This window comes from Pelobates fuscus, chromosome 3 (genome assembly GCF_036172605.1).
Source record: "Pelobates fuscus isolate aPelFus1 chromosome 3, aPelFus1.pri, whole genome shotgun sequence".
NCBI lineage: Eukaryota > Metazoa > Chordata > Amphibia > Anura > Pelobatidae > Pelobates > Pelobates fuscus.
Window position 1 is genome coordinate 393,821,028 of NC_086319.1, and position 15,412 is coordinate 393,836,439.

Consider the following 15,412-nt stretch of genomic DNA (forward strand, 5'->3'; position numbering starts at 1 on the left):
CAGTTCACCATGATAAAAATTAGCCCATGTCTACTTAAGGGTCTGCTTAGTAGCGCAGCCAAGAAGGAACAGAAAGGAATGGGGATAGGGGGGAGTGGTTATCTCTTTCCTGACCTGTAAAGGTATTGAATTACCATATCAAAGGTAAAGCTTATCCCACTGTGAGAAAGGCATACATGAGCTTGGTCACATGACCCCTGGTCACCATATTAGTTTGATGACAGAATGTCACCACAGTGCAGTATCAATGGGAAGCTGTAACTAAAATATCCACTTGAATACAGTGGTCTGCATAGAGTTTAAGCTGGAGTGGGAAAAAAAGGATAGAAAATTGACTTCTGGGAGCATATAAAGTATATGTATGTATTGAAACATCCTATCTGCATTCCTTGTGCTCCTTATGGTTATAGAAACATAGAATGTGACGGCAGATAAGAACCATTCGGCCCATCTAGTCTGCCCACTTTTTTTTAAATACTTTCATTAGTCCCTGGCTTTATAAGAACCATTCGGCCCATCTAGTCTGCCCAATTTTTTTAAATACTTTCATTAGTCCCTGGCCTTAGGATAGCCTTATGCCTATCCCACGCATGCTTAAACTCCTTTACTGTGTTAACCTCTACCACTTCAGCCGGAAGGATATTCCATACATCCACTACCCTCTCAGTAAAGTAATACTTCCTGATATTATTTTTAAACCTTTGCCCCTCTAATTTAAGACTATGTCCTCTTGTTGTGGTAGTTTTTCTTCTTATAAATATAGTCTCTTCCATTACTGTGTTGATTCCCTTTATGTATTTAAATGTTTCTATCATATCCCCCCTGTCACGTCTTTCCTCCAAGTTATACATGTTAAGTTCCTGTAACCTTTCCTTGTAAGTGTTATCCTGCAATCCACGAACCAGTTTCGTACAATACCTTTTGTTCAGTGTAAGTCAGTCCAGGTAAAAGGGACATTAATGTAATTGTCACTGTGACATCCAGGCAGGGCCATACCAAAGGTGCTTTACTGAACCTGGATCCTTCTGTGTCCCTGGCCTGCTGTCTTGCCACTGAGCCACACTTCAGTACTTTGATTATAGATGTTGTCTTATGTAGTATGACAATACAGAATTTACATGAGCCAATAAATGGGTGACTAAAGAAATGCATGTTAGTAATCTCATACTGTATAGTTTCCACATATTTTATATTAAGTTCTAAGGCTATAAGGAATTCCTATGTGGATTGAATTTACTGTTATTTCTGAGATTGAAGGTGGTTCATGTCTTTCAATTTACATTTACGTTAATTGACATTTTGCATCTTTCCCTGGTGGTCTAGTGGTTAGGATTCGGCGCTCTCACCGCCACGGCCCGGGTTCGATTCCCGGTCAGGGAATAGTAGTTTTCAATAATTATTTGATGGGTTTTTTTTTTAAATTATATCACTCTCAACACTAGCAGGAAAGTGCTATTATATGACTTTCGAAAAAAGAGGAAACATTAGAAATATAGCATATATTTTTGTTGTCTTACCAGAATACCAAGTAACATACAGAGAAGAACAATGCCCACTTGAAAAAAATGCTAATAGCACCCAAATAAAAATAAAAGTTAAAGCAAAAAACATAAGTGAAGAGAATGGCTAACTATTTGGTCAACCTGAAGCTAGTCTATTCCAGAGCTCGTTGTACAATGAACTTGAGAAGTGTTGAATAATGGCTGTTAAGTGAGCCACACACACATTGTTTTTGACGTTTAGAGACACTTTTGCTTTGGAGTAGGAGTGCAAATACGTAGCCAGATTTACACAAATAATTCTTTCGGGCATTATAACAACCATAAAATAATTTTTTTTTAAAAACTATTTTTTAAAAACAATTATATAGCCTGACCTTTGTCAGATTTCATAAAAGCTGCTCCTTTCCACAGAAATCTTTAGTAAAAGGCAAGAAAGCAGAGTATGTTAGTGTAACAGACCCTGGGTAACCCGGCTGGTTACCTCCGCTATTAATTATTGACCAGACCCATTTTCCCCCAGTAACTAGACGACACACAGTTCCCGGGGTACAACAACAAGCTTTATTGGCCACACTCGGCTTTATACTCTCCCCATGCAAGGGGGTGGAAAACAGGTAAAAGACAATGTCCCCTCCCTTTGTCCTTCCCCTCCCAGGGGTCGTATATTGGATCCGGGTCCCTAGTCCCTTTGTCCCCTGTTCCTGCCACACCATGTCCCTTCCCAAGGGCCTGTGCGTGTGAAAGATTCCCGCCTCCTGGGCTCCCAGGTACAGAAAGCCCGCCAAACCGCCATTGTCCACACAGAGTGTCCCCATCAATCTCAGGGACCCCCAGAATGGTAACCAGCATGAACAGCCTCTGTTCACGGGGTACCTGGGTGAAACCAAGCAAGGGAAGCGCCTCCTTTCCGTACACGAATGCTCCCCCTGACCGGCGTTCATCTATACGAATGGCGGCCACCCAGGGAAGCACTCATTAATTACTTCCCTTGCGGTTTCACACTTATATTACAAGTTGCCAACATTCTAATTGATTAGTGTGAACACTCCAAGGGTCGCTGGGGAGGTCCTCTTTTGGGAGCCGAACGAGGTGAGAACCAATCTGCGAGTGCTCCCTTGGATGGCGTTCGTCTAACGAACGGGTCGGCACACGCCAAAGCTTCCCTTGCAATTTGTGGTTTCCACAAGTCGTTAGCGAGGTGTGAACATTCTAAATAAAAATTCTAAATGGGGTATTGGGGTGGTCCCCGTTCGTGAGACGAACGGGCTGTGTTCGTACGCAGTCTCCCGAACGGGGAGAAGGTAAAACACACAAGTAATCACGAATACATGGGGAACATAGGCAAATACACTACCACACTTTACGGTTTAGTGGTGATCCCGCTACAAAGCTCCCCCTTAACCACTAGTCGGCATCCAGGTGGATCCCAGCGGATCAACCTGTTGATGTCCGGGGAAAGCACCCATGGATCACTTGTCCAGGGCGATTTTCCTGGACAGGTCATCGGCATTGCCATTCTGCTTACCGGGTCTGTAGTTAATGGCAATGTCATACGGCTGCAGGGCCAGGCTCCACCGTAAAAACCTGGCATTCTCCCCAAAGACCCGGTTAAGCCACACCAACGGGTTGTGATCCGTGAGCAGGGTAAATTGCTGTCCATACAAGTACGGCAGCAGTTTTTTGAGTGCCCACACCAACGCCAGGCACTTCTTTTCGATGGCGGCGTAGCTTACCTCCTGGGTAAGAGCTTCCTGCTGAGGTAACTGCCATCGTCCCCGACCTGGCTCAGTACTGCTCCCAGTCCGAACATAGAGGCATCTGTGTGGACGAGAAAACTTTTCCTGTGATTGAGGCAGCCAGCACAGGGGCTTTTACCAGGGTGTCCTTGAGAGCTTGGAATGCCTGCTCTCACTCTGGGGTCCAAGCTACCTGTCGGGGCAGGTTCTTGCGGGTCAGGTTGGTGAGGGGTTTAGCAATGGCGCTATAATTGGGGACAAATTTCCTGTAGGACCCCGCAGTCCCTAGGAAGGCAGGCACTTGGGTTTTGGTGCGGGAACTGGGCCAGCTAGCGACTGCCTCTATCTTGGCCGGTTCCAGTTTTTGCACCCCACCCGGTGTCCTATATACTGCACCTCTTCCATCCCGAGTTGACACTTACTTTGGTACAGATCTGTTCTAAAAATTTTCATTGAAACTGTTTACTGATCAATACAAAATTGTTTCCACAGTCCTGTTTACTGTCCTTGTCTTATGCTGAATAATAATAATTACACTGAGTAAGATATTGGGAAGGATAGTCGCTGTTATAGAATGTGGCTGTGTGTATGGGAGCAGTGTGGGAGTTTTGGGAGAATCCTGCAAACTGAAAGCTGTGACTCATTGGCTAGTGGGCGTGTTGTATGCAAAATAAGCCATTGTTATTTCACACCAACAATCTTGTCAATTTTATTTAAAAGCATTGCAATCCTATGAAACTTCAGGAATTATTTTTTAAAAATTTTGTTTGATAATATTGTTTATGTTTGTGTAAATGTGAAATGTACGGAATGTCACCACATGTGTAATAGAAACCTTTGGCAGCCTGTTCTTTGCTTGTAGTAAAGGTTCATTAAGACTATACTTTCAGGGATCATTTCTATAGTTTGTAACTGGTGAAATGTGCTCTAAAGTGTCCAAACTCAGTACCCACGAGGAAGAGCTTGAGTGTTTTCTCCTGAGCGTGAAGTGGGCTCCCAGTGCTGCTTTATTGTAGCTGCTGGTTGCTGTTGATGACCGTTCCTATTTCCTTAATTGGAGAGTAGGAGGGAGAGAACACAAGCTGAGTGGTTACTACATACTCTGTCAATGAATAGATTACGTAAGCAAGCATCTATAATAAATATTATTACAACTATCTTAACAAAGATATCTCGTCAGGAGCTGGTATGCTCTAAAGTGTTTTTGAAATTGTCTCATTTGTTATCTATGTTTTAATTAGTGTGTGCGTTATTTCTTGGCTTTTTTTGTCGTGTGTAATCATTTGTCAGTCATGCGCCATCTGTTGGCTGCAAAGTGTATGTTCTGAAATCTATCAGTATTTACGTCATCTGTTGGTAGCTGTATGTATTGCATTCCATTTAAAACATTGTCTGATTTCTTACTAAATGTACACATACTGAAAAGGTTTGTGTCTGCTTCCTAACATCCAGCGGGGGGAGGGAGAGTACTTATTATCTATATTAAGTACTCATTTTAACTCTGGTTTAGTGAGTATTACAGAGTAAATTTCAATCCCCTGTGTCCCCCGGTGCGTTGGATCAAACTCTCACACATGGGGTGAATTAACCCGTTCACTTCCAAATTCTTTCAAGAATCTCGATTTCGCCAGAAATTAAAGTTTGCTACCGATCTGTTCTAAAATGTTCTATTTAAACTGTTTACTGATCACTTAAAACTTGTTCCCAGTCCTGTTTTCTGTCCTTCTATGTTAGATAATAAATACACCGCGTAAGACAGTGGGAAGCATATTTGCTGTAATGTCCATAGGCTTTTATAACACTCTGAATTTCTGAATTTCCTGTGTTCAAGCACAAAGTGGGTGCTGTACAATGTAACACAGTCCATAAACAGTACTGCAACATTTATAATAGGGATAAAAAACTGCTAGATCAGGTAGGTACAAAAGCTTTAGGCAGTAAGAGTGTCCCTGCTTTCTTACTTTATAAAAGGACTTATTTAAAGAGAAATCAGTCCTTTAAAGGGACACTACCGGCACTTTAACAACTTCATCTTATTGAACTTACAGAACTTCATCTTATTGAAGTTGTTATAGTGCCTGCAGTACGAATTGCCGAAATCTAATATTAAACGATTAATAGCTTCAAGCCACGCCTCCAAGCCCTCTGGGTATGAGAGCCAGGAATCTTACTTAAAGGTTTTTTTCCTGGCACTATAGCTTCCCCTCCCTTGCACCTCCCCACCTCCCCACCTCCCCGTAGTGCAGAAAGGGTTAAAATAAAACTTATTTTGCTTACCTCAGTCCTTGGTCACCTCATCAGATAGGAAGCTAAGAGAAATATCCGATTTACAATTTGTCTCTAATTCAGTCTCCTGGGAACAGACTGAGGATTGGTAGCCTATTCGCAGTGTAATTACCATACTGCCTCCCAGAATGCATAGCACAGACCTAGCATGCACACATGTCTCTCCACAACGCAAATGAGAGTTTTCTGAATGTTGACTGTGCACTTTGATCATATGAGTTAGCTTTGCGCAGTGGCAGTATCGTAGCCAATGAGGTTTATCCGAGGCGTGATTATTGCTAATTGAAAACTTTTACCAATACCCCGCCATGATGACTTGAAATATAGTCAGCAATGGCAATTTTTGACAGTCTCTATGGAGACTGAAATTGCATGTACAACAATAAAAAATATATTTAACTATTTTTCAACAAGATTGATTTATTGTTTGTCTAATGTAAGATTCACTTAGAATTACTTTTTTTTAATATTTGGTTTAAGAAATAAATGCTCATAAACTCATATAATGCAAAAAAAACAAGGGTTTTTACTTTTAGAATATTACTTTGCCTTGTCTCTAAACATGTATTGTGTTATTCCTGATTTGCAGTCCCCTGTCTACAGAACGTAATGGTACTTGCTGATACCCAAACATTTGACGCCTGTCAGTTTGTATGTGCCCTGATTCCATGACAGTTAAGCATGCTGGGAGATTTTTACTATTGCTACTATTGCTCTGTAACACTTTACAATTTTAACATCTTGGACATAAAATAATCTCCAGATTAAATTCTGAGAAATATGTGACATTTCTAATTAATGACTTTATTTTGTCTCTGGAAACTGAACTTACTGGTAGGATTATATGGATGAACAAATGACACTTTAAAACAATACTGTAATATTTTATCATGCATGTACATTTTATTTTTTGCCCTAGAATTTAGTTGGTAACATTACCATTGAAACTGATTCCATTGTTTAGTTTGTTATTTAAATCTGATTTTATACATTTGTTATGTAGCCTGATACGTGTCAGGCCTCTAAAAATTGAGTGAAACTCATGGTTGTTCCTCTCCACGGAAATCTTTAGTAAAAGGCGAAAGATTTATTCGGTCTGAAGAGAAACCAGAGTATGATAAACTTAAATCTCAGTCGCAGACCGGGTTCATAAATGTCCTCTTAAGCATATAGAGAAATCCTTAGTTAAGACGTAGCTCGGAGAATCCGGCATAATTAATTATCACATAAACTTGCACACAACATAATATGTATGAAAAGATTATCATTATTTTACTACATAGATGAAAATGGGCATTATTTTTTGCAAAGCATTGTGGGTATGTAAATTAGGCACGCCCCCAGCTAGCATGGTGTTAAGCACATGCTTTGTCTATCTGTTGAGTCTGTCCAGAATGAGAATAAATGCTCGGTGTATTTTGAGTGTACCCGGAAGTAGTGCATGCTGGGATGTGTAGTTCATCATGTTAGTGCACAGATTTCAAGAAACAAGAGCATGCAGGGATATGTAGTTATTCTACGTATGCAAATATTCAAAGAGAGGAGAGCATGCTGGTAGATGCTTTAATTAAGATTTATTGTTAATTTAAATTTAGTGAGTAAAAATAATTGCCATTATTGAAGGTAATTGACGTGTGGTTTTATATTATTATGCATATTTTAATGTTTTACTTGTGTGGGTTCACAGGCAAATTTTGGACACAGAAGTATCTCCAGAGCAAATACTGAAACTATATGAAATTCTTTTTTAATGACTTTACTTCGTCTCTGGCAATTATTGACAGTGTCTTAGGAAAGTGAAATTATAGGTATGATCACACGGATGAAAGAATGATACTATTAAACAAATATTTCATTGATAATGTAACCATTTCAATGAGATGCTTTGTTTAACTTGTTACTTAAATCTGACATTTTACCACTTAATGTAGCCTGACATTACTCAGGCCTCAAAAAATTGAGTGAAACTCATGGTTGTTCCTCTCCACGGAAATCTTTAGTAAAAGGCGAAAGATTTATTCGGTCTGAAGAGAAACCAGAGTATACCAAATGACAACCTGAGTAGCAGAGCGGGTTCACAAATGTCCTCTTAAGCATATAGAGAGAATCCTTAAGCATTTAGAGAGAAGGTAGCTTGGAGAATACGGTCTGATTAATTATTAAATGAATACACATCATAGTATGTATTAAAAGCTTATCATTATTTTAACAAGTACATAAAAATGGGCATTATTTTTTGCAATGCAATATGGGTATGTAAATTAAGCACGCCCCCAGCTCGCAAAGCAATTGCATGCTTTGTCTAACTGTTGAGCCCTGCAGCTGTTAACCATGTGAGTGCTGGGGTTGCACTTTGTCTAAACCCTCAAAACTACATTTACTGTTTATAACTAAGAAACAAATTATTATTATTATTATTATTATTATTGCCATTTATATAGCGCCAACAGATTCCGTAGAGCTTTACAATATTATAAGAGGGGGGATTTACCTATAAATAGGACAATTACAAGAAAACTTACAAGAACCATAGGTTGAAGAGGACCCTACTCAAACGAGCTTACAGTCTATAGGAGGTGGGGTGTAAAACACAATAGGACATATTACTTTATGTACTGTTGGGCCATTTGCAAGAACTGACATTTAACAACTAACACAATTTGCATAATCATTGTTACAAGAACTGGACAAACTGGAAGGGGGCTTTCTGGTGTATCTCCCGAACCAGGAGGCTCTTAGACTGTACTTTAACTTTTGACACCAGCCTTCGGAGTTGGGGATGCCTATACCTTACTCTGGCTTTGTCCAATAGGGTTTCTCAATCCCTCTTTATATGGTTGGGCATAGGGTTATTTATTGAAACTAATCTTGCACTACTTGATTATTGGGCTCAGAGCATGGAGGGAACATGTGCCGGCTGACAAATACGTAGGGACTAGCTATTTGGCTAATTGTTAGACTATAATAGGGACCAATCGGCACCTTCCCTGTTGCCCAAGATTTATATATATTTTGACTCCTAGATTCATACTATAGCCTGGGGAATCACTCTGCATGAAAATAGGAAACTATAATATCTTGTAGAATTTCAGCTACTATGTTGCAATTTCCTACAGGACTTTATACGGCTATTGAGTGACATCTAGAGGTGGATTAGCAACATTGTATCCACGTATTTGTATTGGATTCTTTTTGGATAGTTTACTTATCCTTTCATGTTTCTATTACACATGTAGTGTCCCTTCCAGGAAGAACCAGACCATATCATTTTATACTACAGTTACTATCTTTATTTATTCTGCTATTATTATCACTATTTGTTAGACATGTGCAATTCGTTTCGGTCCGAATGTGAATTTGGACAAAATTCGGGCTATTCGGATAAGGGGGTGGGTGGGGGCCCCCTATATTAGAAGCTAGTCTATTCCAGAGCTCATGAAGAAAGCTAAAAATAGAAGAAAAGATATTGGAAGACCAAGACAAACAAAGGATAAAAAGAAGGGAAGGCGAGTGAGCAGACATAAGGGACAAGAATCTCATTTTAGAAAGATGTACTTAAGATGTGACAAATAATGACCATTATCTTGTCCATACACATATCGCCTTTACACTTTAGAGACCTTTCGGCCGTAGAAGGCAATGACATATTCAGAACAGCAAAAGATTTGTTCTAATTACTATAATGGTCTCTTTTATTAAACAATTATTTAACCTGACACAGGTCAGGCCTCAAAAAATTGAATGAAACTCATGGTTGTTCCTCTCCACAGAAATCTTTAGTAAAAGGCGAAAGATTTATTCGGTCTGAAGAGAAACCAGAGCATACAACCAAAAAGTCACAGTAGCACATCAGTTTCAGACATGTGCTTCTAAACATATGGAGAGCAATACTACAATAAACTGCAACATGGAGAAACCAGTATAATTATTACCGCCTTAAGGACACATGGCGGATATATTCCGTCATGATTCCCTTTTATTCCAGAAGTTGTGTCCTTAAAAGGGGTTAAATAAAAAACATACCGTGTACGGTATTGCCTCTTAAAAACTGTTATTAATTTAGTAGCTAATTGAACACGGCCATCATGCCTTGCAATGCATTGTGGGTATGTAAATTAGGCACGTACCCAGCTGACATGCTGTTGACCGCATGCTTTGTCTAACTGTTGAGCCCTGCAGCTGTTAACCATGTGATTGCTGGGGTCGTACTTTGTCCACACATCCCTCAAAACTACATTTCCTGTTTGTAGACTGCATTGCTTGTTTTCCAAAAAAGTTCAAAGAGGCTATTAATTTCAAGAGTGCTTTCGTAATACTACACAAATGTAAATGTAATATGCGCCTATCTACTATTGCACCCTCCCTTTATTTTTTTGTACACTACACCCCAGTGCCCCAATAAAAGAAAGAATGACAAAAAAAAAAACTTATCATTATTTGAATACGTAAATAAAAATGGCCATTTTGTTTTGCAAAGCATTGTGGGTATGTAAATTAGGTACGCCCCGAGCTGATATGCTGTTACATGAATTCTTTGAGCAACTGTTGCGTCCTGCAGCTGTTAACCATGTGAACGCCAGTGTCGTCCTTTGTCCACACTTTCCTCAACACTACATTTCCAGGTTGTACCTGCAATGTTTAAGCTTGCTCTAGCAAATACAAAGCTTGGTATAGTAAATAAAACACAACACCGATTATGGGTATAAGATAAAGCTGCAGACAATTTATTAAAATAATTATCCTGCAAAACCAGTAATAAAATAGGTGCGTTAACGCGGACATTGATCCAAAACATATTAAAACTAAAACATATGGTTTAAGGCTAGTGCTGACATGCACTTGTTAATACATCCCTCCCGAGCCAGATTAGTCAGTAAATAGCAATACCCCTTAATTGACCCTACCTGCGCCACCAGTCGGTACCAATCCTGCCAGACCCTCTCATACGCCTTCCATGTAGCAGGAGATAGCGAAGACCTCACCCATCCTGCAAGCATGACGTCCTAAGCTTCCACATCACTTCCAGACAGGGCAGGCCCTCCGGTGCTGCCTGCCTGAACCGCTCCCACGGAAAACGAGAGAGAGAGTCTGCAATTGCATTAAGGTAACCAGGGACATGCTGCACCCGGAAAGAGACATTTAACTCCATACACAAGAGAACAAAGCCCCACAGAAAACTCACCACCGGCCTTGAAGCTGCTGAAAGACAGTTCCGAGTGTACAACTGCTAGATTATCCGTGAAGAAGACCACCTGTGGATTACGTATTTGCTAGCCCCACAAGGTCAGCACCACTACCAAAGGACACGGCTCAAAGAAGGCCTGAACTTTCCTTTTTGGGACTACACCTAAGTGGGAAATATATAAACCCTTAAGTGGAATTTATAACAAGGTGCCCGCCAACCTCCATAAACGTACTTCTTTGGCCAACTTTGTGCGAACCGCCTCTGGAAAAGTTACGACGGACTTCAGATTGTGCAAGGACAAATGCGTGACAGCGAGAGGAAACACTGTAAAACCATTGGCTAAAAAAACCCTGAAGAGCCGCCCAAGCCGGCGAAACGCGCTTCAGGGTACACTCGCACTCTCGGACTGCCATATGTGAACATCATTTGACTCACGATCCATAGAGGGCTGACAGGAAGGATTTCACTTCACCTTACCAGGCTAGATTCAGTGTTATGTGCACTATAGTAATAGCATATTACCAACGATCTTACTATAGAATTCTATGCACTTTAGGCATGCACTTAGTATAGATAGTTTAAGTGTATTATTCTACTCAGGTGCCCTTGAAGGCTCAGATTAGGGTTTTTCCCGCTCAGACCGATCAGTCCAACTCCTCCCAGACGGCAACTATCTATATAGAACCTTATGCTGAACAAGCTGACAACTTGTGCATTGTCTCTGCCAGTAACAGGTACTAGCAACAATACTGTGGCTTTAGACAGCACAGTATTTGCAGTGACAAGTGGGCTGCATGAGACATACATTCAGAGGTCTCTGGCAGTAACAGGAAGATGTATTAGTGTGTGCTAAATGTTCTTCACTAACGTGTAGCTGCATGAGACACATATTTTTCATTCTCTGCTAGCATTAGCAACACCTGTTACATAACAACACTGTGGCTTTAGACAGCACAGTATTGTATCCTTGCACTCACAAAGCTCCCTTCTAAGGGAGTCTGCATCATTTTTTGACCAACTCCCCTTTTTGCTGCACGAGACACATATTCACAGGTCTCTATCAGCAGCAGAAAGATTCATCTCTGTGTGCTTAATCATTTCACTACAGTGAAGCTGTCTCTGCCAGCAAGAGCAACAATTCTCTCTTTTTATAAAGCACGTTGCAACATAGTTGCTTTAGACAACATTGTGCTTTATTTTGCACCTATTAAGGTACCTCTGTTTAAGGGAGTCTGTACAATTCCCACTCACTTCCTCATTATGACTGATTTTAAATGATAGTTCTTAAAAGTTAATTTGTAAAGCATTTTTCAGTACACTTTGGTCTGGGCAAAGCTTGTTTCCTTTTTTTGTCGCTTACATATAGGGTTGATGCCCATCCTGCTCAGAGACCAGACATTATTTTCCTCTCCCACCTCTCCTTTTAGTTCCTGTACATGGGAGTACTCATGAGACATTGCTGAATACAAATATGTGTATTTTACTGCAATAAAAGCTAACAGTATTATGATATTCACAGTTAAAATGCCATGCAGAACTAAAAAAATATAACATTTCTTAAACTTTGTTTTAGATTTTATTCATATTAAATAGTTCCAGATAGAAATATTTGATGTGAAATGAAAGCCCTGCTTCTCCTGAAAAAAAATATCTATAATAAGTGTGGGTGCACTTAATATGAAAAAGGTGAATTATGGTTGAACAGACACATAGTCAAATTCCAGGTTTTGCTTTGATCAGAACTTGTACAATTGTCTCTGTCCTTAAACGACCACTATAGTCACCCAGACCACTTCAGCTCAATGAAGTGGTCTGTGTCCCAGGTCCCACAGATTTTAACCCTGCAGCTGTAAACTGCTATGTTTACACTAGGGTTAGTCCAGCCTCTAGTAGCTGTCTCACTGACAGCCGCTAGAGACGCTTCTGCGCTTCTCACTGTGAAAATCAAGACGCTGGACGCTGGACGTCCAGAGGAAAGCATTAAGAAAATGCTTTCCTATGGGCGCTTTGAATGCACGGGCGGCTCTTGCCGCGCATGCTCATTCAGCGCTGACGTCAGGAGGAGGAGGAGAGTTTCCCAGCACCGAGGGAGCCCGGCACTGGAGAAAGGCGAGTGTTTAATCACTTCAGCCCCCTTGGACCCAACGGGAGTGGGATCCTGAGGGTGGGGGGAACCTAAAGACCCTATAGCGCTAAGAAACCAAGTTTACTGGCACTGCAGGACCCTCTAGTGCCCCTTTCCCTCCCATTACAAGTTGCTGAAGGGTTTAAAACCTTCATTACCTTACCGGTGTCTAAAAGCAAGGTTCCCCATGATTCTCTGGCTATTTGAAAGTTTTGCCTTGGAGATGATAACCAAAACTTAACTGGCCCGTACGGGGATCGAACCCGCGACCTTGGCGTTATTAGCACCACGCTCTAACCAACTGAGCTAACCGGCCACGATAGTCATGGTACTGACAGCTATGTCTACAGGAGCCAACTGAATGGGCCCTCGAGGAGTGATCAATCCCAGTTAGAGAAAGAAGCCTACATACCCAACAAGCCACTGTCGCTGTAGATGCCAGGTAGTGCAGGTGGTGTATTACCAAACTCTATAAATTATTATGTACGCATACACATATAAACTCTGGTCCGTCTACTTTAACAAATATTTATTCAGAGACAAAACAACAACAACATGCAAATAATGACACACAATCTAACTAACTATACCAACAACAACAACAACAACAACAACAGCAACAACAACCTAACTAACAATAACAACTAAATCTTATAAAATCACCAGATCCCACTCACAGTTCACCATGATAAAAATTAGCCCATGTCTGCTTAAGGGTCTGCTTAGTAGCACAGCCAAGAAGGAACAGAAAGGAATGGGGATAGGGGGGAGTGGTTATCTCTTTCCTGACCTGTAAAGGTATTGAATTACCATATCAAAGGTAAAGCTTATCCCACTGTGAGAAAGGCATACATGAGCTTGGTCACATGACCCCTGGTCACCATATTAGTTTGATGACAGAATGTCACCACATTCCCTCACTTTTTTTTCTCTTATGTTGAGCACATTTAAAAGCGAGAGAAAGAATATAGTCAAACAGGGGTTGCATCACCGCACATTCCCCCAATTTCTATTGTTTTCAGTTGTTCCGTTTTTAAATTAACTACTGCCCTAGTGGGTTGGTAAGAACCCTGGTAGTTGTTCATTAATATTATATGGCAATGTGTTCATGTGAAGTAAAGTAAAATCCAGACACAATCAACCCCATACAGTAATTATCACTAGTTTATGACACAATGTGATGTTTAGTTTAGCCTGGGACTGGAATCTGAAGACTGTGACTGATCTGTGTGTTTGATAGCTGTGATTTTAGAATGAATTCTCCTTGAACATTGTCTTAGCCAATCCATTACAAAGCTTGAGGTTTGTTTGTTTAATGGCACATGCAAGTTCATGAGTGTAGGGGAAACTCATTCTGTGACCACCTTGAAATGACACAAATTCCTGCTTCTTGCTGTTACTTTATCCTCATTCTGGGCTGTGTTAATAGTTTGACTTGGTAATCTCAGCACTTCTTCATCTGTATAGTATCCATTTTCAGGATAATAGTTTGACGTGTAATCCCAGCACCTCTTCATCTGAATAGTAATCATTTTCATGATAATAGTTTGTCTTGGTAATCCCAGCACTTCTTCATCTGTATAGTAAACTGTGACAGGACATGTCAGTTACCTTCACCTCTCTGGGCCTTCCAATTAAAATGTTCTTTGAATCAAACACAGACAATGAAAAATGTACAACAGTAATCAGCGTATTGTCTTGTGTCAAAGGCTTAACTAGTTTTGTCTAATAAAATCTATTTGGTTGTGGTGTCTTAAGGCTATGTTTACATTTTAGATGTAGGTAAAAGACCCACAAATGTCTCCTGAAATTTTGATTAATTTAGACATTTACTCCACACCTGATGGAGAGTTGAACACAAAACCATATTAGTTATTTTATAATTTACTGGTGAATACATGCAATAATCACAAAATGTACATAGTTTTAACTGAAAATTACAATACATGAATGTGAGTGGGAAAGATGTAAGGGTGAAAAATGTATTCGCAATTGAACATAGGTGCAAATTCTCATACCCACAACTATTTAATCCCCTGCGTATAGCCAAATAGAACAAATAGCATACATTGTCACTTTATTCTTTATGCCATCTTCACTCAAGGCAATCTAATTTCCCTATATTCTTAATGACAAAAAGCAAAAAAAAAAAAAAAAAAAAAAAAGCATCAAAGATGGAGAGAGAGAAGAAAAAAAAAATAGACTGAATGCTACCATGACACAGTTTGGCAGCGTGCAATCTATAGATCAATCAAAAATCAACTTGAGGCTATATTTGTTGGGAACCAAATAAAAAAAAATGCTTTTAATGTTTTTACTGTTGTAAACAGAAAGTTACACTATCACATCTCTCCAGTGTGATCAAATATAAGCCTCACGTTGGCCACAATTCACTTAAACTATGATTTTTTAAAATTATTAATCCAGCATAAAAAAAACAAAAAACAAACAAAAAAAAACATAGCTGGCAGTGCAGGCGTGCTAAACTAATAAAAAAAAAAATATTTGGAATTTGGCGCACCTGACTGTAATTCATGAATTTAGAGGCTTATCCTTAATATGAATATATATATATATA

General features: G+C 39.9%; 7 non-coding genes across 7 annotated transcripts; 3 read left to right on the forward strand and 4 right to left on the reverse strand.

The window, feature by feature from the left end:
• Nucleotides 1–1,308: 1,308 nt before the first annotated feature.
• Nucleotides 1,309–1,380, forward strand: TRNAE-CUC (transfer RNA glutamic acid (anticodon CUC)). The gene has a single exon. It is a non-coding gene; the product is annotated as a tRNA-Glu (tRNA).
• Nucleotides 1,381–4,112: 2,732 nt separating this feature from the next.
• LOC134603941 (small nucleolar RNA U3) lies at nt 4,113–4,329 on the forward strand. The gene has a single exon (XR_010090673.1). It is a non-coding gene; the product is annotated as a small nucleolar RNA U3 (small nucleolar RNA).
• Nucleotides 4,330–5,745: 1,416 nt separating this feature from the next.
• On the forward strand, nt 5,746–5,886 carry LOC134603763 (U4 spliceosomal RNA). Its single transcript, XR_010090510.1, has one exon. It is a non-coding gene; the product is annotated as a U4 spliceosomal RNA (small nuclear RNA).
• Nucleotides 5,887–6,525: 639 nt separating this feature from the next.
• LOC134603812 (U5 spliceosomal RNA) lies at nt 6,526–6,640 on the reverse strand. The gene has a single exon (XR_010090557.1). It is a non-coding gene; the product is annotated as a U5 spliceosomal RNA (small nuclear RNA).
• Nucleotides 6,641–7,453: 813 nt separating this feature from the next.
• Nucleotides 7,454–7,568, reverse strand: LOC134603775 (U5 spliceosomal RNA). Its single transcript, XR_010090521.1, has one exon. It is a non-coding gene; the product is annotated as a U5 spliceosomal RNA (small nuclear RNA).
• A 1,665-nt stretch (nt 7,569–9,233) lies between these two features.
• LOC134603868 (U5 spliceosomal RNA) lies at nt 9,234–9,348 on the reverse strand. The gene has a single exon (XR_010090608.1). It is a non-coding gene; the product is annotated as a U5 spliceosomal RNA (small nuclear RNA).
• A 3,728-nt stretch (nt 9,349–13,076) lies between these two features.
• Nucleotides 13,077–13,150, reverse strand: TRNAI-AAU (transfer RNA isoleucine (anticodon AAU)). Its single transcript has one exon. It is a non-coding gene; the product is annotated as a tRNA-Ile (tRNA).
• Nucleotides 13,151–15,412: the final 2,262 nt, after the last annotated feature.